General features: G+C 44.8%; 1 long non-coding RNA gene across 1 annotated transcript; it reads right to left on the bottom strand.

Annotated features, from left to right (window-relative positions):
* Positions 1–21,413: 21,413 nt before the first annotated feature.
* Positions 21,414–21,994, bottom strand: LOC141568361 (uncharacterized). The gene is made up of 2 exons (XR_012491514.1): positions 21,931–21,994; positions 21,414–21,577 (listed from the first exon to the last, which is right to left on the bottom strand). It is a non-coding gene; the product is annotated as an uncharacterized LOC141568361 (long non-coding RNA).
* Positions 21,995–25,472: the final 3,478 nt, after the last annotated feature.

Below are 25,472 nucleotides of genomic sequence, written 5' to 3'. Positions count from 1 at the left end.
CTTCCAAAGACACTTGTAGTAAGTGAGACAATGTTTCCTTGAGGGTATGTTCAGTTATTAAAATATGTCTTTGCAGTTATGCTTGTCAGTATGCAAATAAGATTTATATCTTTCAACTTGCCTTTTGATTTTTTTTCCAGCTTTACTGCATACTCTTTGTAGTTTATAGCCTAGGACTTTTTCTCAACACTTCTCTATCTAAATGTACAACCACCCCCACTGTTTCAGACTTGACTACAGGAATCCTTGAACGTGTATGTACTTAGTCTTTCTCTTCACTTCGTCACACTGATTGCCTACCCTAACCTTTGTTCGTGCTTCCCTCTATATGAAGCACTGTTCCTTTTCCTCCTCACAAGGTTAACTTCTGTCACTTACCCAGAGAAACCTTCCTTGACCATCATAATTGAGTCAGTGCTTCTTGTATCTCATAGCGTTTCCCCCCTCCTTAGAACTTAACACCCCATTGTCATTTTCGTGTTTGTGTGATAATTTGTTAGTAACTTGATTTTCCCTAGACCCTAATCTCATTCAGTTATGGGGATGGATGGTGAGATAAGGGAAGTGGTATATCTTTTCTATTATGCAGCATATGAAATGACATTGAATGTAATACTTTAAACACTTTACCATGACTTCCAAGAAGTCTGGTTTGGAAAATTCCCAAAGAAAACTGAAATGAGAACAAGAACTACCCAAACATGAGAAAAGTGATGCTGATTTTTGAAGAACACTGGATCTGCTTTGGCCAGTAGAAACAAATGAGAAGATGAATCTATGTAATCAGATAAACATACCTCTGGCATAACTGTTTAAGAAAAAAAAGGTGAAGGGGAATAAGAGGTACAAACTTCTGGTTATAAAATAAGTAAGCCACAGAGATGTAGTGGACAGCACAGGAAGTAGAGTCAATAACATTGTAATAACTTTGCATGGTGACAGATGGTTACTAGACTTATCATGGTGACCACATTGTAAGGTATATAAATGTTGAAATACTATGTTGTACACCTGAAACTAATATAATACGGTGTGCCAACTATACTTCAATAATTTTTTTAAATAAAAATAAAAAACTGCATGAAAAAAAGACAGGCAAATCAAATGAATGCTGAATTAAAGGATGATTTAACTGACACAATAAAGATATAACAATAATAAAAATATTAAGAACTCAGCCTTAACAAATGTAGAAAATCTAAACAAAATAAATAATTTCTGTAAAAATACAAAATTTTTAAAAATGGAGGGTGGACAAAACGAATGAAATGGGTCAAAAAGTACAAACTCCTAGTTACAAAATAAACAATTCCTGGGGATGTACTGTATAGCATGATGACTATCGTTAATAATACCATATTGAATATTTGAAAGTTGCTAAGAGAATAAGTCTTAAAAATCTTCATTACAAGAAAAATACTTTTTCATAATTATGTATGGTGACAGATATTAACTACAATTATTGTGGTGATCATTTGGAATATATACAAATATCGAACATTATGTTGTACCCCTGAAACTAATATAATGTTATATGTCAATTATACCTCAATTTAAAAAGATTTTAAAAATGGCACAAGAAGAAAGTAGAATATCACATAGACCAATAATTATGAGGGAAATTGAATTGAACATTCCAAAAGTACCCAGACCCAAAGGGTATAATTATGAACTGAATGTTTGTGTCCTCCCCAAAATTCATACGCTAAAGCCTAATCCCCAATGTGATGGTATTATGAGGTAGGGCTAGGGTTTCCAGGTGGGAATTCCCGTCCGTTCTCAGGAATTTTTTTTGTTTTCACATTCCTGAATCCCGAGATATAAACTGTTTTCTGTTCTCCACAATGAATCATTTCCACCAAGTGACGGCCGATACTACCAACCACCTGGGTTGAAGGAGCCGATTTTCCCGATTTCCCGATCAACTTTTCTTGGGATTCGGGAACGGGAAAGTAAAAATAATCCCTGAGAAAGGGCGGGAGTTCCCGCCTGGAAACCCTAGGTAGAGCCTTTGGGAGGTAATTAGGTCATGACAGTGAAGCCCTCATCAATGGGATTAGTATCCTTATAAATGACACCCCAGAGAGCTCTCTCACCCTCTTTCTGCCACATGAGGGCACAGCAAGAAGATGGCCCTCTATGAACCAGGAAGCAGGTCTTCAGCAGACTCTGAATCTACTGGCACCTTGATCTTGGACTTCCCACTTTCCAGAACTGTGAGAAACGAATGTTGTTTAAGCCACCCAGCCTATGCTGTTTTTGTTATAGCAGCCCAGACTAAGATAGGTCCTATGGGTGCTTTCTGCCAAATTCCAAGGAATAGGTAATCCCTATAGTATGGTTGATTCTAAAATTAGATAAGGAGAGTACAAGAAAAGTAGCAGTTCTTTCTACCTATGAACCCTAAACAAAATATTAGCCAACCAAGTCCAGTGGGTATTGATGATGCAGCAGTATCAAGAAAAATGTATCTTGGAAATTCAAGTATGAATACACATCAGACAAGCAGTCACATTAAGGGCTAAGGTACTAAGGACTAAAGACAAAATATGTTGTTATGACAATAAATAAAAAAGTACTGGAGAACATTCAACATGTATAGATTTCTATTTTTAAAAAAATTCAGAAAGCTAGGAATATAAGAGTACTTTCTTATTTTGACAAAATCAAAATACAAAAAAAATCATACTTGGTCAACAAAAACATCATGCTTAATAGGAAAAATCTAAATATTCCCTTAAAGATTGGAAATGCCTACCATCATCATTACTACTTAATATAAATCTGGAGATACTGACAATCACTATGAGACAAGAAAGGGAAACAAGAGCTTAAAGGATTCAAAAAGAAGAGATAAACTGTCTTTATTTGAAGATTTGATAATCTACATAAAAACCCAGCAGGACAATTAGATGAATCATTACAACGAATAAGAGAGTTCATCAATACTGCAAGATAAAATATCAACTCACAAAAATTAACATAATGTTCTTTACTTATGATAGACAATTTAAAAATAAAATAAGATACTATTCATAATAGTTATAAAAACTATAATGTATGTAGGAATCAGTCTAATAAATAAGGTAAAAATTAAATATTAATGTATACAAAAGAAAATTCAAATAAATGGTGAGATATACTATGTTCATGGTTGGATGACAGCATTGTAAAGTCAATATATTCTCTAATTAATCTATAAGTTAAATGCAATGCTTAACAAAATTCCAACTGGATAATTTGAGAGGTGGATTATTTGAAAAGATCAAAGACTCTACTATAAAATGTTTATGGAAAACTTAAAATGCAGAAAAATTAAAATTAAGAAAGTTGGTTTTGAATATAGAAAAACAAAGAGTTGGAAAATCCATCCTTTTGGATATTGACACATCCAAAAATATAGTAATAAAATTTGGTGCTGGTACAGGTACATACCAATAGGCAAAGGGAACAGTAAAGAGAGCTCAGAAACAGATACAATTGCTTTCCATATTTGGAAACCATATTACTTGTGGATTCCATAGTTGTGAAACTGCTTATTCTCTAAAATGTGTTTGTAACCCCAAAATCAAGATTGATGGCACACTGGCAGTCATTTGGGAACATGTGCAGAGTGGTGAAAAATTTGAGTTGCTGGATATGCATGGTCCACGCCGAAGTCAACACTGCCTTCTTGTTTCAGCTTTCATATCGTAAACAAGCATCACTTTATGGTCTCTTTAGTGTCAAGTTTTTCACATTTCTGTACTTTCTGTTGGTGATTTCAATGGCTCTGAGCATAGTCCTGAAATACCATCTAGTAGTGATGCGCCTTATGGAAAAAAATGTGTGTCAGATAAGCGTCCTTCAAGCATGAGTTATAGTGCTATTGACCGTGAGTTCGATGTTAAGAAATCAACATACAGTACATCCAGAAAAAGGAAAAGGAAATTTACCAATCTGTACGTGAGGCTGCTCAGGAAAGTGCTAATGTAACACCTAGACGGCCTGTGAAACTACGGAAGAAGTGGAAAAGCCACCACCTTTGAGGATTCATGAGATGATGACCCATAAGAAAAGCACAATAGACACAGCACTGGTGTGAGGCTAAAAGCCAAAGAAATATATTAGCACATTATCCAGGGTCAGGAAAATGCCAAACCCTTCTTGGCTTGGTGCTGTCTGGCTCACAAGTTTCAAAAGGTGAGACAGCATGAAAAATGTTAAACTTGCAGGAGGGGAAGGTTCTACAGATCAGAAGGCTGTGGAAGAATTTTAGAAATACCTGCTAAGTGTAATAGAGGGAAAGGGTTATATGTGGAAGAGCAGGTTCTCAATGCTGATGAGATTGGCTTGTTTTACAAGGATGTTGGCAAATGAACCTATAGAATGGCCTCCAAAGCCCCTGGCTTTAAATAATTCAAAGGCTGAAATTAATTATTTCTGAGAAATACATGTTAAATAAGGTGTCTTTAAACAGAAATACACACAAAACATGGTTGTGTGTTGATTGGTTGATGACAATGTGACCAGAGGCTCAAAGTAACTTAGCTTTGTATTTCCCCTAAAAACAATGGTTTCCTATATATCAATTTTCCATTAATTTAGTACTAGTCACTAATTCAGCAGTAGAAGATAACTTCCCTCAATTGACTGTTTTTGTGTTGTTAAATTAATTAAACAAGGAAGCCATTAGGCTCTAATACTGTGGCTGCCAAGTAAGCAAACCAAGATCTAAGCTTGTAAATGCCTCAGTGTTATTAAATTGAAATGCTAAGGACAACCAATCACAAACAGCCAATGAGGCTTTAAGCTACAGCCAATCAAATAATTTCCTTTCTTTGCTTCCTTACTTTCTCTGTATAAGTGTTCCCCTAGTTCACATCAGCAGTGCCTATATGAATAGGTACTTTAACAAATGGGAAATCCAAATTACTAGGGAAAATATGGAGAGACGCACAAATTCAATTAAAGAAATGCAAAGGAAAACAATAAGATAGTATTCATCCAACTAGAGGGAAAAGTTAAGTGGATTAAATTAGTTGACAGTGCGAATGTGAAAACGAAAACCAGGAACCCTCCTGTACTGCTGATGGAAGAATAAACTAGTTCAGCTATCCTACCAGTACGTAGTGACATTAAAGCTGCCATCTCATCGACCTAGCAATCTCACCTCTGAGCATGTAACCCTGAGTTCTCACAGAGGTCTTTTCTGGGGGAGGTGGGAAGTAGTTTGCAGCATTGCTTGTAGTAACAGGAAGCTCAAATCAAAGTGTTTATTGCTATGAGAATAAATAAGAAACCATATGGAATGAAGACTGTTGAGTTCCATGCAATGTAGAAGCTGCAAAATAGATCTGTATACAGCAACAGGAGAAGGTCTAAAATACTGTTGAGTAAGGAAAAAAAAGAAATGGAATCAGAAATGCACTTATTATTTTGTATTTTACATAGATGCATATATTGAGTGGCCATAAAATCTGAAACATGAATGATATTTTAGTTTTCCATATGGAGCCCCCTTGATGACTTCTTCCGGAGTATAATAAAGGCACAAGTTTATTCAGTATAAATCAGAAATTCAAATTGTCAATGCCAGCACACGGCTCCCTGATGAGGAGAGCAGGCGAGAGAAGCTTCTTGTGCTTCTGAATCCTTCAAAAAGATATTTGGTAGAGCACCTACTCCACCAGAGCATAAAGGAGTCTGCCTGCCAGGCTGACCTCTCCTCTCCTACTGGTCCTAGCCTCAGCGTCAGCATCCTTTCTGGTACCAACGACTGTCCACAAGGCCACAGACACCAAGGCCACTGGTGTCAACCAGGGCCCCAAGCCTGCTGTGGCAACCCATTCAAAATGATCTGAGTCTTCCTCAGTACACAATTTAAAAGGGTGTCCTTGTCTAAATAACCCCATGGAAGCACCCCATCCTCCTATGAGGTGGGGAAGTTTTGTAGACCAGAGGGTCTGGCTCCGTGAAAACACCAGCTTCTTATGTGTGGGGAGAATGTTGGCTTGAATCTATTGGCTCTGGGCAAAATGTCTTGCCTTCGAGGAGCACCGAGGTCTTCTGCCGTTTAACTCTAAAGTTAAGGGCTGTGTATCAGCTCTGTACCAGACGTGGACAGCAGCACCCGGCCCACCATCCTGCTGATCTGCAGCTCAGTGTGGTGGACAAATGGCCTGAAAGTCAATGCCTGGCTTAAACTGCTCAGGGGTCCCCGGGGCCTTCAAGATGGAGTTCAAACCCTCAAGCCATGTCTGAGGCACTTACTGACTCCCCTGCTTGCCCCTCCACAGTATCTGCAGCCTCCAGCCAGCATGCCATGCCCTAAATGCCCTTATCCCCAGGCCTAAAATGCCCATCTTGCCCCCACCCCTCCCCAGCCTGGTGGAAGCGCCTCATTCCTCACTTGCTTCTCTTTTCCCAGGTGGGGCTCACTTAACCATCTCATCCTGTGCCCTCTCAGGAACTTAACACAACACACCCAGGCTGAGCCTAGTCACTGTCCCTCTACTGGACTGAAAGCGCTGAACAGCATCAGGAAGCAGCACCACACACCAGTGTCTTTCGTCTGTGTCCTCAGATGAAAGGGCCTCCTCGCTGAACAGCTCTTCAAAAATAGGTCAGACTCGCCTGCCTGTGATGACTTCTGCAGAGCCTACCGGAAGGCAGGGGGCCTGCTGAGATGACTTGTTAAGGTCGAACTAAATACACATCAAATCCCATGGAGCAGGTGGTCAGTCATGATCTGGCTTGAGGAACAAGTCACCTTCCTTTCATCTTGAGTCAGCGAGAACCCATGGTAGAGAATCCCCTTAGGTTCTCATTTACTGGCACAGTCCTGGACATTTCATCCTCACATGTACTCTGTTCCAGGAGAAATCCAGAATACACAGACCATCTAAGGGAAGGGATCAGAATCCCTGTGGAGAGTCTGTCTGTGTGAGAGGGTTTGAAGGGCCCAGGGCACCTGGACCATCGCGCACATGGCACAAAAGAGCTACTGAGAATTTTGAAGTGAAATCATCCATGAGTCATCAGCCATACTCAGGGATATAACGGGGGCATCACTTGTGATATAGCAGGTTTCCAGCTAGCCTTGGATGACCTGTGACAAAAGGATGATTTAGAACATCTGTGTTTGGGCTGACTGTGCCCTGAGCTCCTATGGTGGGACATTTAGGCAAAGGCCTCAAGACTTTCCAGCCAGGATGAGGCTCAGGAGAACCAGCCATTGCTGCTAACACCGCCCCCCACCCCAAGTTACAGAGGCTTCGGGGCATACTGCTCCCCCACCCCACCCCTGCAGCCCCTGGGATGGCCAAGGCCAGACTGAGGTGTGATGGGGTCCGTTTAACACCAGAGGCTGGGACTGGACCAAGGAGGGAGAGGATTTGAAATGTCAAGAAGGGTACAGAACAGAGTCTGTGTGACCTGCAACGAGTCACTTACCTTCTCCAGACCTCAGTGGCCTGATCTCTGCTCTCCATGGGCAGGATGACAGCCTTTATGATGAAATTAGAAAATGTATAGGAAAGCAATTTAAAGTAATGTTGCATAAGTAAGCTGATGACCATGTATATGTGGTCACGGGAGGTGGAGTACAGCATAAGGAAGACGGTCAATGGTATTGTAACAGATACAAGATGTCAGAGGGGTAGTAGCTTGGGGGAGGAGGGTTATCACTTTATGAGGGGTGTAAATGTCTGTTACGTTGCTTTGTACATGTGAAACATTTAATAAAAATAAATAAATAATAAATAAATAAATATTTCCTTAAAATAAAATTATGTCGCATGATAGAAATATAAACTATTTTCTGGGGTTCCTTCCAGGCCTAAGCCATGTGTTTCTGTGAAATCCAGACTCCCAAAGGCCAGTGGCATGGTGACTTGGGAGGGGAGTATGGACCATGCATGGGGAACCAGGGGCTGGGTGGCGACAGGCCATCTTCCCAATGACACAAGCACATGGCCATCATAAGGGATGATTCGGTCACATGGAGAAATATAAGCATATCACAACAATGACCCCTGTGGGCCTCAGCATCTGAGACACCTCCTCAGGAAGCTGGGGATATTTTCCTATTGGTTTGTTCACTCCTAAGATCGATTGTTCTAGCACAGAAAATTGCAGAAGCCAACGTGCCATGGCTGCCATCACAGTGGTGCAGCACTTGGGGGAAAGGTAAGCTCCAGCTGAGGTGGGACAGACAGCGGTCTCTCCGCCTCGTTGTTGTTTTAGGGAGCCAAAGCAACCACTGCCCCTAGGAACACTTGCACACCTACAATAACTATTCCCCCAGTGAAGACAGCAGTCAGACAGCAAGTTGTCTTAGTGGAGAATAGACTTCTGAGAGGGGTGGAGGCAGCCGGTAAGGTCCAGCAAGGGAAGGCAGCGAGGCTGTGGACAGTTTCCCGACCCACATCCCACAGGCCAGCGATGTCCTGGTGGAAAGGCCCAGAGGGCGCTTAGCCCCGTGGAAGGAGCTCTCCCTCTTGCTTTTGTTTGTGTGGGCCTTTTCTCTGGAACTCTTTGAAAGAGTTGACTGAGTTTGTCCAGATTTTGACCTCTTACAGCGCATATCATAAGTTTGGTTTGTATCTTATGTTCTTATCTTGAAATGAACCATGTGGTCATTCTTTTTGGTTCACTGTCTTTTTTTCCAGCATGTCCCTGAGGGCAGCCTACTGTCACAGAGCCACTCGAGGAAAATGATTAAAAGGAGAACTTGGCTGCGGGATTCATTTCTCCATTTCTCTCAGTCATTTCCCCTCTGGGACAAACCTGGAAAGATGAATGTCTGTAGCCGATTGGTGAGCAGAGATGCCAGGGGCCCCAGGGGGTTCAGGCTCCTCTGATCACTCAGCCTCCCTCACTCAGTTCTTAGGTTTATCTAGAAAAAGCACTTTCCTATCCGTCTGTGGAATGATTATATAAATGTAACATTTCATCTACATCAGCTCCTGGAGGCCTTGGCATTGGATTGACTTAATGCTGGAGGAACAGAACGCAATCCATTTAGGGGACCAGGAACATCTCAAAAATGTCCTTTCTTCCCATGCCAGCTGCGCCATGATGACATTTACACAAAATGAGATAAGATAATAATATTTTTTGAGAACCCTGATTCTCCGGCTCTGTGCCACAAAATGAAATTAGCCCAATTTAATTACACATGACAAATGGCTGGGCTCATCTCCGTGCTGTACAGCAATCGTTCCCTGCCTCCACACACCTCCAGGAGACCACCCTGTGGGGCTGACATGTCTCCCTCGGGGCCACCTCCAGAAGAAAGCCAGCTGTGATCCAGGCTTCCTCTGCTGTTTATCTTGGTAACTGTTGCTAGGGCCGGCCAGTGGATTTCAATTGCCTGGAGCAGAGCTGGCCATACACAAATAAAGAGTTCCCAGAGGGCTTCCAGGGTGCAGGGCTCCTGGCCCATTGCCCAAAGCACGTGGGGCCTCCACTGGCACAGCTGTTTGTCTGCTACAACCTGCAGCCTCCTTTTCTGGCATCCAGCATGGCCCTGCCCTGGGAAGCCATGGGGCAAACATGCAGCTAATGCCCCAAGTCCTTTAAAATCTTGCCTCTCCTCTTGGGGACCCCTCCTGCTTGAGCTGTAGCCACTTTTGGTTCCCCTATCACAGAACAGATTGGGTTCTTAGGTATAGCCTTTCCTGGTGTGTGGCCTGTCTGTGAGCTCAGGGTCTCTGCATTTCCCCAGAGGTGCTGGGGATTCAGAAGTAAGAAAACACACAATGCCCCTCAGCGAGATCTCACTCGACTACCCAAAAGGATGAGACAGGCCCTGCTCTTGCCCCACAATGCAGGGCTACCATAGAGGGTTTCACTTCCCTCCTTTTCCAAATTCAGAAATAGCTTTAGGTGCAACAGCTTTCTGAGTTGCTGAGCAAAACGTACAAGACAGCTTCTGGCCTCTGTCTTTACCCTAAAAAACAAAGTCAGCACTTCCCAAAATGTAAGAAAAACAACAGTTAAAGCTAAGCTCCTGAGTAACAAAGGGTAGGTTGATGGGAATGAGGTGTCCCAGACACTGAAAGCCACGTGCAAGTAAAAAGGTGGGACTCCAGGGCTGTATAGTGATTCCCTGTCCTGGGTCTGCCCGTGGCTGCGCTGAGCGCTACATGCAGGCTTAGGAAAGCTGAACAACCTTAGTATCCAGTGAGAGCTGATGGACCCAAGTGAGAACGGCAGTTTCCTGAATTGGAGTTATTTAGAGTTAATAACTTTGATTCGTGTAGGACAATGACAGGAGTGCTTTCCCTGAAAGACACAAGATGCACAGGATACCTAGAGATGGAAGAAACTCCGCTTCTCTCTCCAACATGAGAGTGATTTTCTCTTTTGGCTATGAGTAAGACCGCTTGGACAATGGTCTGTTGATGTCATATGTCCAGGACACAATTGTATATGTGGGGGGAAGAAAGGGGCGGGTTGCATCCTTCCAGGAGGTAGAAACCTTGGGAGTGGAGATTCCAGGAATCCAGGAAGCACTAAGCGATTCCTGAGGGGGTTGTGGCTGCCACAGGCTGACCTAAAGTTAGGCACCACCCCTCCTCACCCCCAGGCTGAACACCCCCAACATAAAAACAGGATGCTCTGCAAAGTGCTGAGCGCGCAAAAGAATTAGCCTGCCTGCCCCAGCATTCCTCCTCTTGCCCTGCCGAGACAGAAAGGAAGAAAGGTGGGGGTGGACCTTGGGCCTGTGAAGGAGGAACAGGGCAACCTTGGCAGTGGAGGGAAGCAAGGGTGGGGGTGGACCAGTTCCAAGCTCAGTGCTCCAGTTTGTTACTCACCAGCTACAGGGCTTTCATTCTCAGTTCCCAGTCGGTGAAATATGGCTGGAGGCTGAGAGGAAACAAGACGTGCCGACCCCTCCCTGCCATGGCCAGCTGTGAGGTGGACCTGCCAGGCCCAGGGCCTGCCAGGCCCAGAGCTGGAGGCCCAGCTCTGCACTGCTGGGTGTGTCTGGTGTGCAGAGGAGACCCAGGAGAAGGAGAAGCAGAAGGGAGCAGCAGGGCGGGAGGGAGCAGGGCCTGCTTCTCCACCACCTGCTGTGGCCCCTGTGGACCTGAGTCCGGCAAGGCCCCTTCTCCTGCACCTGCCCCACCTCCACACACCCACCAATCTCAAGGCTATGTAATCCCTGCAGGGTTTCAGCAGGCTGCAAACTGGAACAGCAAAGGACAACTCAAGCCAAAAGCTCAGAGACACTGGCCACGTGCAGAGCTGTGAACCATCAGGATGGCTTGGGGTCCTGGGGCTGCGTTCTAGTCCTCAGACCCTGCCCCCGCCTTCCTTAGTGAACTTGGCCAAGTGCAGCAGCTCCCTGAGCCTGTTTCCTTGACTGGATGATGGGGAATTAGGCGTATTCTATGAAAGGCTGGTGGAGCCCAATCATTACCCGAGCCCCTGACTGCGTTTGCCCCTGGCCTGGGACCATCCCCGTCTGGCCCTTGAGGGGCTGGGAGGGTCACATCCCCCCATGGGGAACCCAGGCCCATTCTCCTCACCTATTAATCTACATTACAGCCTGGTGTTCATACAGAAAAAAAAAATACCTGAGGTTATGTGTACAAGTTGTTTCTTGCAACATTATTTACAGTGACAATAAAAGGAAATAACCTACATATTCAATTGAGCAATGATAGAAGAAATAATAGTGCATTCAACTATGAAATCCATACTATGAGCTATTAGGCAGTTATTAAAAAGAACAGGTTAGAGCCACATATGGTTACTGATAAACAGATTTATTGTACATTGGAAACAAGCAAACTGCAGAAAGTATTTTGTCTTGAAAATGCAGATCTCATTTATTTTTGAATGACTCTCAAGAAAACCATAAAAGAATATATCTCAAACTATGCATATGAATTCCCTCAGGGGTATAGAGTTTTTCTTTGTATTACTTGATGTCTTATAAGCAAGTATTTTGAAATTTAAAAAATCAATATAGTAGAAAAATTTAATGAGAAAAACAATGCATCTGCTGTCCTCTCAATAACAATTCACTCCTTATTGCCGTGTTTCTCTGCCTTCCTGTGGCCAGGTGACTGTGGCCAATGGACTGTGAAGACCAGATATGTGCAACATCTGGGACAAGATCCCTTAAAGAAAGGCATGCATCTCCTCCCGTCATCCTCTGTCCTGCTCTGGGGGCATGGACGTGATGGCCGCAGTTTGCCCTGAGGACCTGAGCCTCAGAACAACGCTGTCAGGACAGCTGAGCAGGCAGCCTGGAGAGCCTGGTGTAGGGATGACAGAAGACCCGTCCTACTGCCCTGAAGTGCTTTCATCCAGAATTTTACTTCAGAGGAACAGAAACTTTGATCTTGTTTAAGCCACTGTTATTTTGGGTCTCTTACATGCAGCCAAATCAGTTCTCCCTCATATAAGAAACAAAAATTAGACTCCATCTTGGTCTTCAGAGATTCTGCTTCTAATGCCACATCTACAGCCAGATGGGGACACATCCAGGAACTGGACATTTTAGCAGTGACCAGGAACAGGATGTGTTCGATGGGTGAGAGAGAAGCCTGAAGCCCAGGGCTCACACAGCTGGTGGTGAGCACACCAGGCCCGGAATGCAGGCTTCCGACTTCTGCATTAGCATCTGGTCCTGAGGTGCCTTCAGTTCCAGCTGCAGGACCTCCCTGAAAGAGAGGCCTGGTGGCCTCAGGGATGCCTGGGACCTAGGAAGGGCTCTGCAAGAGAAGCGGTCTTGGGCATGAACAGTCTGCTCTGTCCTCCCAACCGGAGTCTAGTCTGGGCCGCCACCCTTGTGGGCCTCCCTTCCCTTTCTTCTCTGGGCAGATCCAAGCCTTTCACCAGCAGTTCAGTACCTTGGCCTCTAAGGTAAGACTTTCTGGAATGAAAGGCTGTCTTCGGGTGAGTTTGGGCAAAAACTGAGTTCTTTCTGCTCTATGTCAAGCCCCTGGGCTACAAGTTACCCCTGCGGTGGCTAAGGCATGGACCCTCATCCAGGGAAAGATACAGCTGGAAGAAAAGTGTTGCTCTCTGCTCAAGAGTGCCATTTGGGGGTGCTCTCCATTGTCTCTCTGGTTTCTGGAGTGACAGTGCAAGAAAGGAGAGGAGCACGTGGGTGACACAAAGGCTCGAAACCACAATCATACATTCTGGCCTGTCTTAGTAAAGGAATGTGATCTCAAAATTCGAATTGCCAACATTTTATGACTCCCAGGTTTTTTTTCAAACTTCCAGATTTTCTGGAAAGAATCTGATTAACCCAATGCCATTTGGTCCCCCCAGGATTCTACACCCACCCACATGAACTGCAGAACTGCTCTTGGAGGGTTTTCCAAAGGAAGAGACACAAAATGTTAAATTCTACAAGGTATAATATTCTTTAGGTCCATCCATGTCATTGCAAATGGTAAGATTTCATTCTTCTTTATAGCTGAGTAATACTCCATTGTATAAACATACCATAGTCTCTTCATCCAATTGTGTATTGATGGGCATTTCAGTTGCTTCCATATCTTGGCTATTGTGAATAGTGCTGCCATCAACATAGGGGTGCATATATATTTTTCAAATTAGTGTTTTAGATTTCTTTGGATAGATAACCAGGAGTGGAACTGCTGGGTCAGACAGAGAAAGACAAATACCATATGATCTCACTTATATGTGGAATCTAAATATATGGGGGGGGGGAACCTGATAGTTGCTAGATGGGAGGGGTTGGGGATGGGGGAGAAAGTAAAGGAATTAGAAAGTACAAATTAGTAGTCACAATATAGCCACAGAGATATGACATACAGTTTGGGGAATATAATCAATAATGTTGTAAACATATTGTAGGATGCCACATGGGTGCTGGACTTCTTGGGGAGACCTCATCATAGTCTGTGCAGATGCCTGACCACTGCCCTATGCACCGGAAGCTGAAGGTGAATAATATTGAACGTCAACTATAAATGAATATATATATATATATTCACGGGATGTGGAGTACAGCATAGGGAATAGAGTCAATGGAATTGTAACAGCTATATACAATGTCAGAGGGGTAGTAGATAGGGAAGGGGTTTTATCAGTTTGCGAGGGGTGTAAATGCATAACTATTACATTGTTTTGTACACCTGAAACTAATTAAATAAATAAGTAAATTCTACAAGGCAGGCAACCCAGTGGGGCGGCAGGGGGAGTGCTGCTCCCACGGCTCCAGATGGAGGACACCAACATGCCCTCCTCTCTCCTGTTATCACTGGCAGATTCATGGAGGGCACTTGGGTGGCAAAATGGGGTTCAGGTCTGCCCTTTGGGCACAGCGTAAAAGCTCGATCAGTTCATATGACACTTGTGACTATTTGAAGAGGAGCTATGCTATTTACCACCATGCTGTATCTACTTCTCAAAACTAACTAATAACATAAAGAAGATTGTGATCATGGTTACTCTACTCTAAAAAAATGAAAATCTTTAATCTCTCATTTGAATATCAACAATGAATATGCTAATTACAAAATGTGCTTATAGCAAGTTGAACAAGAATTCACTAACCGTTGTATCTTCTTTTAATTGCTTGAAAGTGTTAAGACAACTGATCCTGAAATCTTTTGTTATTTGGTATTATCGATCACTTATTTGAGACTGGCCCCCTTTCCCCTCCTGCCTTCCTCTTCCCCAGTTAGTCCAGGTTACTGGGATTAAGACTGTTCTTTAATACCATCACCCCAGAGATTCCATTGGAAAATTTCATAGCTACTATTTATTAGCAGAATCCAGCCTGTATTAGTTTTCTGTGTTGCATAACAAATTACCAAAACTCAGTGGCCGCAAACAGCACACATTTGTTATCTCAGTGTCTGCGGGTCAGGAGTCTGGGCTGAGTCTTCCATGTGGGGTCTCACAAGGCTGCAGTCATGGCGTTGGCTGAGCCACATTCTCACTTTGAGGCACGACTGGGGAAGAATCTGCTTCCAGGTTCCTTCAGGTTATTGGCAGAATCCAGTTCCTTGTGACTGTATGACTGAGGGCCCAGCTACGTGCTGGCTGTGGGCTGTAGGCCACCCTGGGGACCTAGAGGCCACCCACACTTCCTCTGTCCCTGGGGTGTTAGCAGTTTTATACTATAACCTGATCACGACATCCCATTATGTTTGTCATATTCTGTTAGATAGAAGTACAGGTCCTGCTCCCACTCAAGGGGAGGAGATTGTACAAGGTCATGGACAACAGGAGGCGGGGGTCATGGAGTCCCCCCCCCCCCCCGAAAGTCTCTGCCACACAATTCTTTAGAATTTGTTTTTGAACAATGTCTGCAAAAGTACGCCTATTGCATTTTGGGAAAAGATCACACAAGGAAAAAATATTATTAGTCCAGAACCCATGGGCTAAGCAGTAGCCAGCAAGGGCCCAGAACTCATCTGCCCCCCAGCCTTGCCCCCTGCTCAGGGCACTCTGCTGTAAGTGAAGGGGAGTGGCGGGGGTGAATGAAGACCTTGGCCTGCTTCTCATGCAAAGAAGCATACATAGACCATTAGAGCTCAACAGACATGCATTATCATCTACTTCAGCCTCCTCGTTTTGAAAATTTTATAAAACTCAGGCCCAGGGAGGTTAAGTGACTGGTCTTGAATGACACGGATAGCTGCAGGCAGATCTGCTACTGGAAGTGTGTTTCAGTCACCAGTTTCAGTAGCATCTGCAGTGGTCCAGGGTCATGCTAGGCACTGAGGACCTGGAGATGAAACAGGCTCAGACCCTGGCTGGAAGCATCACCATCCTGGACGCCCCGTCAGGCATTTCTACGACACCTGCTGCCCCTGCTTTGTCTTTTAAGATAACTCATGCTGGCTCCAACTGGCTCTTGACAAGACATTCCAGGGAATGCCACTGGAAATACGTTCCACAGAAGCCACACAGCATGGCCAGGTGGTCAGGCAGCCATATGCAAGTTTAAGAAATGTGGGAAATACCAATGTACAGGACAGGTCCTCACAGTCCAGCATAAAAAAAAAAATCTGGCGTAGAAATACTTATACCAGACAAAATAGATTTTAAAGCAAAGGCCACAACAAGAGACAAAGAAAGACCCAGTAATCCCACTTCTGCGTATTTATCCAAAGAAACCCAAAACTCTACTTCAAAGAGACATGTGCATCCGTATGTTCATTGCAACATTGTTTACAATGGCCAAGATGTGGAGGCAGCCTGGGTGACTGTCGATGGATGAATAGATAAAGAAGAGGTGGTACATATATACAATGGAATATTGCTCGGCCAGGGAAGGGAATGGGTTCTTGCCATTTGTGGTGACATGGATGGACCTGGAGGGTGTTGTGCTGAGTGGAGTATGTCAGACAGAGAAAGACAGATGCAATGTGATTTCACTTATATGTGGAATCTAAAGGACAAATAAATAAACAAACTCATCGATACAGAAAACATTTTGATGGTTGCCAGCTGGGAGGGGAGTTGGGGAAGAGGGTGAAAAAGGTAAGGGATGAAGAAGTACAAACTGGTTGTCACAAAGTAGCCATGGGGATGTAGAAATATAGTCAATAATATTTTAATAACTATGTATGGTGTCAGATGGGCACTGGATTTATCGAGGCGATAAGCAGGAGAGAAGTTGGGGGTTAGAGTGAAAAAGGTGAAGGGATTAAGAAGTACTAATTGGTAGTTCCAAAATAGTCATGGGTGTGTAAAGTGAAGAGAATATAGTCAATAATATGGTAACAACTATGTACAGTGTCAGATGGGTACTAGATTAGTCAGGGGGATCAGTTCTTAAATTATATAAATGTTTAACTACTATACTGTACACCTGAAATTAATATAAAATAGTATTGAATGTCAACTGCAATTGAAAATTTTTTAAAAGGAGGGAAGGTGAAAAGGAATACAAGTGTCAAATTTCCAGGTATAAAACAAACAAGTCATGGGGATGTAACCTACAGCATAGGAAATATAGTCAATAATATTGTGATAGCGTGGTACGGTGTCAGATGGTTGCTGGACTTATCATGGTGATCACTTCTTTAGGTATGTAAATGTTGAATAATTATGGTGTACACCTGAAACTAGTATAATATTGTATGTTAGATATATTTTAATTTTTTTTTTAAAGAGAAGATGTCCTAGAACAAACACTGAGGATTATCAGCATTCAAGTGATGGGCTGAACTGAAGACACTAGGGCAGAATGGCCAATGAGACAGAAGGAAATCCTGGAGAGAAACTAAGGGGAAGGGTATTTTGGAGAAGAGGGGCTTCCGATAGGGTTTAACAGGGCTTATGTATGGAGAATGCTACAAAGTGTCCTGGGCACCAAGTGACCTTGGTAAGGGCCTTCCAGGGAAGGTAGAAGCTAGTCTACAGGGATTAAGGAACCAGAGAGAAGAGAATAAGGCATGCAAGTAGGATTTCACACATTTTAAAAGGAGTTCATCTGTAAAGGGAAGGTGAGAGAAGGCTGGGGGCTAGAGGGAGACATTGGGAAAGGTTTGTCAGTTTGTTTTTAAGATGGAGAGACTTCAGCATTTTGAGTTAATGGGACTTGGAACCAGCCTGGCTACCAGTCATTCCAAGGAAGGAATATCCGAGAAATGGGGTAAACCCAGGATTGATGTCTGAGTTTTGCTCTGCCACTTACTCTCTCTTCAAGCCAATTATTTTTCCTTTCCAGGCTTCATTTGTATAATATTTTACTTCAAAATACTGCTAAAGTTAAGTCAGAAATGCACATGAAGTCACTTTACCAGTAACAATCATTATTTCCAAATATGAAGGCAAAGGAGATGGCTGAGCTAAAGACACTTCCAAGCTTTTCAAGTCTGAGAGTCTGGGAAATAGCCATGTGGACGACTGAATCAGAGAAATGCTGGCAGGAAAAGTTTTAGAGAAGGAAGAATGACAAGGGTGGTTTATGCAGGCTGATGCTGGGTCATGGCAAGACATCAAAAGTGGAAATACTTAGCAGATATGTGGAGTCAGGGACCAGATGTAGGAGAGAAGTCAGGGATGGAGAGAGAGTGCTGGCACTCCTTAGCCCAGAGGTGAGCAGTGGGTCAACACGAGGTTGTGTAATGTTTGGCAGACTCACACAAGAACATCCATATCTGCCTTGCATTAGCAGTTACTTTGTGTCAGGCCTTTTACCTACAATATCTTCAAACCTCGTGATTATCTGCATTTTAGAGTGGAAAAAATTGGGACTCAGAGAGGTCACCCAACTAATAAATGGTGCAGCCCAGAATTCACATACAGCCACTCTGGCTCCCAAACCTGCATTCTTTCCACTATCTCATGCTGCTCCAAAGGATGGAGCCTGAGGGGAGAACTGTTTAAGAGACAAAAGGAAACAGCTCATTGGACAGACAAACATTGAGAGGGTGAGATATTATGGAGGCCAGGAAAGCATAGAGTTTCAAGATGGTGCAACTGGCAAATAGTTCCATGTACTTCAAAGAGACTAAGAAGAAGGAGAACTGAGAAAGTCTACTGAATTTGGTAAGCAGAAGGTTACTGGTGACTGTGGATGGTTGGAGGGGCTGTGTCGGTAAAAACAAGGTGTCTGCACCGGAGCAGGACCTCTTCCTCTCACGTCCCCACTGTGGTGCTGGTGGAGAAACTTTTACAGTGGTCAATTCAACTAGTGTCTGATGGTCACTGGCAAATCAGGAAAGTAAAAGCCAAAGACCTCATCCTCATGCAGCTCACAACTTAAATGGGGACACCAGCTTTCAAAGATGACGACCAGAGAACACACAGACTGAAGGGAATACAAGTCTGTCCCAAGCTTCCTCCCACTACCCTGACTTCTGTCAGCTTCTGGACAGGTGGGATCTGAGCTCCCGAGAGAGCTGGGCCAGCCATCTGTGTGGCATTTGTGTGTGATGGCAGCAGAAGCCGTGCAGGAATGTTGACAGCCCAGAGAGCGTGTGTAGCTGGAGAAGAGAAAGGGTACAGTACAGAACTCTAAATAGCATGAGTAGTGAGGGGATAAGCCGGGTGGGAGTGGGGGGGATGGACTCCTAATGACACTGAGAAGCAGTGACCAGAGATGAAGGAGGACAGACAAGAGTGTAGGAAGGGAAGATGGAAACCGAGGCTGAGTCCCTCGTTCAAGTGCCTTATTTCACCTGGACCCATTGGAGATGTTTTTTCATTCTCTTCACCTGCTCTGTCTTCTTAACAACAATCTCAACCCCCTTGCCTTGGCGACTCACTTCTTTCCCATTCCCTCCATCAACAGATTCCGCCTTATTTCCTCTTTCCTGACTCATTCTCTAACATCCACAGGCCAGTGAGTGTCATCCGGGCAAGGGAAGCAAGGCTCTGGACTCTTCCTTCCTGTTCCACTTCCTGCCACCTCTCACCTACTACAGGACAGGAGACAAGCGGAATTCCTCTGCTGGACCAGCCGCAGGCTGGGGCACCCTTGCCACAGATGCATTCAGCTGCCACAGTGCCTGAAATACCAGCATTATCACGAATTCCTTTGGCACAGAATGGTTCTCCACTTTGGTTCCTGTCCTAAAATGTAAAGATGCCTGGAAGGGTGACAGCTTTTGTTTCTAACACTCTAGAATAAGTCACTAAGAAGATGTTTTTGATGTATCTCGTAGAATTAAATACCTTGGGAGTTTTGGGGCAGCAGGGGTTGGCACCAGAGATGGTTTAGGCAATAGGGGAAAGGTGGAGGTGCTGACAAAAATCTTAACCCATCATGCAATTTTGTCCTGGATTAACCTCATCCCTTGAGTTGAATTCAGGGGAAGGAGTAATAGTTCATTTGTAGCTGAGGCTGTAGGTGCTCCAGCCACGTCCCCTTGGCCTACCTCAGAACTTACCTGCAGACATTTTCTGAATAACAGTGGAGAAAGTCAGAAGATCTGGAGAATTAACACCCTGCAGAAACTTACGGGAGTTAATTCTGAGGAATGTTCTACATGGTCTCTGAGAGGGTCCCCAGTAGGGTTGGGCCCCTGTTGCCCACAGTAACACATTCATTAGTGCACCTTTTATTGCTCATTCCTTAGACTGCTTCTTGGATCGCCTCTGAAAAAATCTAATTATTCCCAAATTCTTACTTCAGATGATGCCTTGGAGGAAGTATTTACAAACTAAGATACCGGATATAACGGGCCTTGCCCTGTTATTCCCAAAAACTATGGAGGAGAAAATAAAGCCTACTCGATCCTAAAAAAAAAGGAATTCACAGACCCAGAATTTAGAAATGTGCTTCAAATTTTTAAATGCCCACATCCTTTGATCCAGTAATTCTACTTCTGGAAGTTCACTTTAAGAAAAGTAACAGAGTGTGGGAAATATATATATATATAAGGACGTTTATCACCATGCAGAAGAGTATACTTGTAAAATGGGAAGCAGCTTTAAGTTCCAGCAATAGCAAATTGGTAAATATTAAATTATAGTAATCCTATGTTGCCATTAGAATAATGATATAGATTTTCTCCATCTTTCCATGTCTGTGGTAAATTAAGTAAAAATGCAGATGGCAAAACATTATGCGTCGTGTAATCACTTTTGTAAATATACCTACATCCATACGTGAACGTGTGTGCAGAATCGGGAAGGATGACAACAAAATGTTAAGTGTTATCTCTGAGTGGAAGAATTGGGGATGGAGGATCATTTTCATTTTCTTTTTTCTTTATACCTTTCTGAATTGGAAATATATATGTTTGTTTGTTTTTTGGAAATACAAATATTTTGTAAATAATTAAAACAACTTTGAAAACTGCAAAAAAAAGAAAAATGTAGAACGTGATCAGTGGTCTTGGCCACACAAAATGAATTCCATAGCTCAAACTCCCATCCTCCCAACAGGAGCTATTGGTCTCACAACCTAGAGGGACTGCAACAGACCCACAAAGGGAACCGTCCCACCTAGCCCAGCCCAAAGCTTGGCAGTGACAGTTCTAAGCAAGTCAGCAAATCCATCTGCTAACTGGCAGCAGTGGGAGAGCACGGCGCGTCATGTGTCCAGCATGTGTGGCCCCATCTGACTCAGAGGAAAACACACGCAGCCCTGCATCTGTGCTGGAGGTCGCATGTCAGCCTCGGTCGCGCCCCACCCCCGCTTGCAGACCCCCTCCCCTCCCCCTCGCCTGCTTGGAGCCTCAGCTGGAACTCAGCAGGTCCCCTTCCAATTTGCTGCACATTCGGGAGTTCCTTATTCTCACGGGAAGAGCTCGTTGTCATGGGGATGTGAGCCTCCCAACCCTGAGACCCGCCGAGAAGGCCAAATCCTTCCCGCAGCAGTTCTCCTGGTCTCCCGGGCTCTGCGGTGGCTGCGGGGGCCTGTCCTGCCCTGTTGGGGAAGGGTTTCGGCTCCAGATACTTTGCGCTTGTGGGGAGGAGAGGGCATCAATTAAAGACACTAGGTAAGAGAGGAAAGGGGAAAGAAGACAAATGGATAAGAAGGTTTTATTAAAAGTTCCCGGCCGCTCTGCCCTTTCCCCCCACCCGCCGGGACTCCTGAGTCCGTTGCTGACTCTGGTTCTGGGTGGGGATGGCAGACACTCTGCTTTCCTCTCAACGGCTTCCAAGAACCGCGGGGCATTTTTTAAAGTTTCTGGAACGAAGCACAAGGAATGAAGCTTTAACGTCTCCAACCCCTTCAGCCTGGGACTGAAAAGTGAGGGGTGGGAGGTGGGAGGCGATCGGAGCGACCAGCTGAGCCCTGTGATGGTGGGTGGAGCTGGCTGGGCCGGGTGTCAGCGATCAGAGACCCACTGGGGGCGTGCCCGCCGGGACCAGAGCGCAGCCGCCGCTCCCAGCAGGAGGCGGTGCGCAGACTCCTGTTGAGGGGGCGGGGGAGGGCTGGGGATGCGGTCACGTGCGCCCGGCGGGTGCTGGGGCCGAGACCCGTCACCCCTGGGCCCGCCGACTCCTCAGAACCCACCGGGGCACCTAGGCAGCACCAACCTTACAGACCTCAGCTACTGCAGAGTCTCCCGTTCCTCACTCCAGGGTGGCTGCCCCGGGGGGGGGGGGGGGGAAGCTCCAAGCCCATCACTGACGGTCCTGGAAACCCTTTCATCTCTGCTCCATCAGCGGCAGCTCTTTGATTATTTCAGTCACCAGGCTTTGGAGCCTCCAACCATCACGATGCTGTAAATCCGTGGGTGCTTGCTGGCTCAGAGTGGGACACGTGTATACCCAGGGGTACCCCCTTTCCTCAGCCTTCTTCCCTTCTCCTGCTGCCTCCCCACCCCTCAAGCCTTTGGAACTTGTGGTTGCAATGAACCCTAGATTTTTTTCCAAGAGTCTTTTTTCCTTTAGCCTTTCTGTGCACCCACCCACTTTGACACCTGACATTTTCCTGCAACTCCACCCTTCCTCCCGTTAGTGCGCAAGTGCTGGTGTACGCCTCTTCCCTTCCCCTCCATCATCTGTCCAGTGAGATGTCAGCTCACCCAACAGGCGAGAACACAGCGAGTCCACAGACAGCTGCCCACTCAGTCCTGGAGAGGAGGCTGCACCTAACAGCAGGCCAATGAGGAAATAGTGCTTTTGACAACCCGAGGCATCATGTTTCATGAGCCAGCCAAATGTAGAAAGGATTAACTGCTTCACCCAATAAGCCCACATCTGTAGTTATAGTCTGACTGGGATAAAATTACCCTGGTTATTAATCCTTGTGCTTTAGGGTATAAGCTGATCACCAGCTGGGATCAGGACAAATTCCACCCCAGCTCCTTACAATCTGCTCCCCCATTCTCATCTGCCCCATCTCCTGTGTATATTGTTGCACATTTAGTTCTGCAAACCAAGTTTATGGCCACCAATGGAGGTTCCTCTGAGACAGGACAGCTCCAGTCTGTCCTGGACAGGACATCCATTCCATCACATGAGTATGTACCGAGAATCTACTATGGGCAAGACATTGTTGGTCTCCATGTAGTGAAAACAAAGACCATTCCATCATGGCCCTTGTCTTTTCCATGCCAAGGAAAGCTGAAGTGGGTGGTCAGAAACTGCAAGTGGTTTCTGGGACTTCCTGCTCTGAGGCGTCCTGGGTGTATCAGATGGCCTCAGGGAATCCAATTTGGGTATGGGCAGTGTTCCCAGACTCACTGCCAACAAGGAATGGAGCCATTTCCTCCAGCCTCCACTTATGTGGCCTCTCCCTGCAGTGAGTCAGCAGGACAGGCCAAGATAGCTTTGTTTCTATCTCTGATCCTTTCAATGGAGACCCCAAATCTTCAAGCACTGGAGACTTCCAGGAGTCCCCATTTCCCTTGGTGGGACCAGGAGGAGAGAAGTAGGTTGACAGCTAGGGTTTACTCTTTCCAGATCAGGCCTGGGGCTACAACACAAAAAGAAGTGACATCCCTGAGAGGCCATTGTGCCCAGTCACTTCAGACCTGGCCCAGTATGGGCTGACCGAGTGATTCAGCATCCAAATTGGGACCTGTCAATAATGAAAAGAGATGCCACTGTTAATGACGTGGAACTTCCTGAGCAAACCAGGATGAATTCACCTTACCTGAGGGGTCATCTCCATTGGGAAAGGCCATCAGAAGAGGCACCACTGAGACACAATGGTTTGTTAGCTCCTTCCTGATGACTTCCCTGTGCTTGTCAGCCCTCAGTCCCCTTCTGTGGATACGTCTCCACCTAAGAGATATGAACCTCTTAGATTTTCTAAACTCTCCTCTACCTCCAAACTATGTATATTAAGGGGCACCCCTCAGTAAAATCTGCCCCTCTTTCTGTTCTGTGTGGTCTCCATGGGTGCTGGCATGTGCTCACGTAGGAACTCCTCTCTACAGCCTAGCCACAATTTATTGACCCACAGTTGCGCTCTAAAAACTCAAGATGGACAAGTGAGAACCTTTCCCTGGAATTTTGGGTTTGGGGCCAAGAGGGCCAGTCTCGTCTCTCTCCCATCGCTATAGCTGTCAGCCTTGTTTCCCTTCCACGTGGAATAAGCTGAGGGCCTGCAGAGCTGAACGAAGAATGAGGTACATGCAGGGGATCTGAGAGCAATGTGCTGTTGCAGTCCAGCTCCCTCTCATCTTCCCTCTTTCCTGATGAAGAGTGCATTGCAAACTATGCCCACTTCCTAGTGCTCATGCCTCTTGGCACCAGCCTTGGCATCAGCAACCACTTCTTCTATCTTGAAACTTGTACTTTTCTTGATGGTTTTCGTTCTGGTTCTTGCTCTGACACAGAGAAGCTTGACCTGCAGAAACTGTACCAGAATTTAAAGGTACTATGTAGCTAAAGCTCTAGACTTTTCCAACCTTCCTCTCACTCCACAAAAATGCAAATGGCCTATGCCTGCTCTCCTGGAGCACTGTTAAGTGAGGAATGATTCATCTAATAAAATAATTGCAGCTAAGTTATTAATGGGTGCGCTATTTTGATAACAGCTCTCAAAGACTTAGCTCAGAGTCTCTCAAATGTGGATGGTGGTGGAAGGGGATGGTGGAGACCAGGGATGGGGGCAAAAAAACAGGGCTAGAGATATATAATTGAGGGTCTAAGAGTTTTTATGACATATTTAAGTTTTGTATTTTCACTTTAAAGTTAATCAGTGCTTAATTGTGTGTTTTAGTTTACCATTCCATTGGCACCTGGTAATCACCAACGTTTAGTGCAGTATTTCCAAAGTGGAATGTATTCTCAATGTTTCAGAGAACTTCTGCTTCTAAAGTGAGTTTCCTTGTCCCTCAGTTTGGGATGTACTGACTCAAGGAATCAGCATCCTTGAAATGTGAGTGTTGTCTATGTACTGAGCAGCACCAAAAGGGAGAGACAGAAATGTCAGCCCTGAGTCCTGCCCTCAAAACCTCATAGGCTCGTTAGGAAAACAACACAGGAACACTTAAAACATCAAATATAAGCCTGAAGTAACAATGTGAGACATGTCGCAAAGTGATATGTTATTAAGTGAGGCAAGCAACACTTTCTATGGGAGATCAGAGGCAAACAGAAATAGTCACTGGAGGCTTCCTGGGTTGGGGGAGGGTCTTGTGGTACTGCTGGTCTGGGAATTGAGCAGGACCTTAGATTAAAGTAGGAGTTATAGAACCAGAAAAGAGAGAGATTCTAGACAACAAGGAAGCCCACGAGCCCACAAAGTTCTGAGCTTGAGATCAGAATGAACTGAATGGATGTTTTGGGGAGTGGGGGGCACAGTGGACAATGCTTAGTTACCCTTTTATCAAAATGAGCACATACTCAGACCACCAACATAGCAAGGACACCAACAATTTTTGTTCAAGAATTTACTATTTATTATTTTTTTAAAGCATAAAGAAGACTTTATGGGAAAAAATCAGAACAGAGTTGGACTTCCTTACACTTACGTTACAGTTTTTAATATTGTTTTATATTTACTTCTGTGGAGAGTAAATGTGAGACCCCATAATGATATCAGTTGTTAGGATCTCTAAAGGTCTAATGCAGCTCTTTAGACCTGTAGAGCATATTTTGGGAGACTTGAATTCCAAGTGAGG

The sequence above is a fragment of the Rhinolophus sinicus genome, linkage group LG02 (assembly GCF_036562045.2).
Source record: "Rhinolophus sinicus isolate RSC01 linkage group LG02, ASM3656204v1, whole genome shotgun sequence".
NCBI classification, from domain to species: Eukaryota; Metazoa; Chordata; class Mammalia; order Chiroptera; family Rhinolophidae; genus Rhinolophus; species Rhinolophus sinicus.
This window is presented reverse-complemented; position numbering and strand designations above follow the sequence as displayed.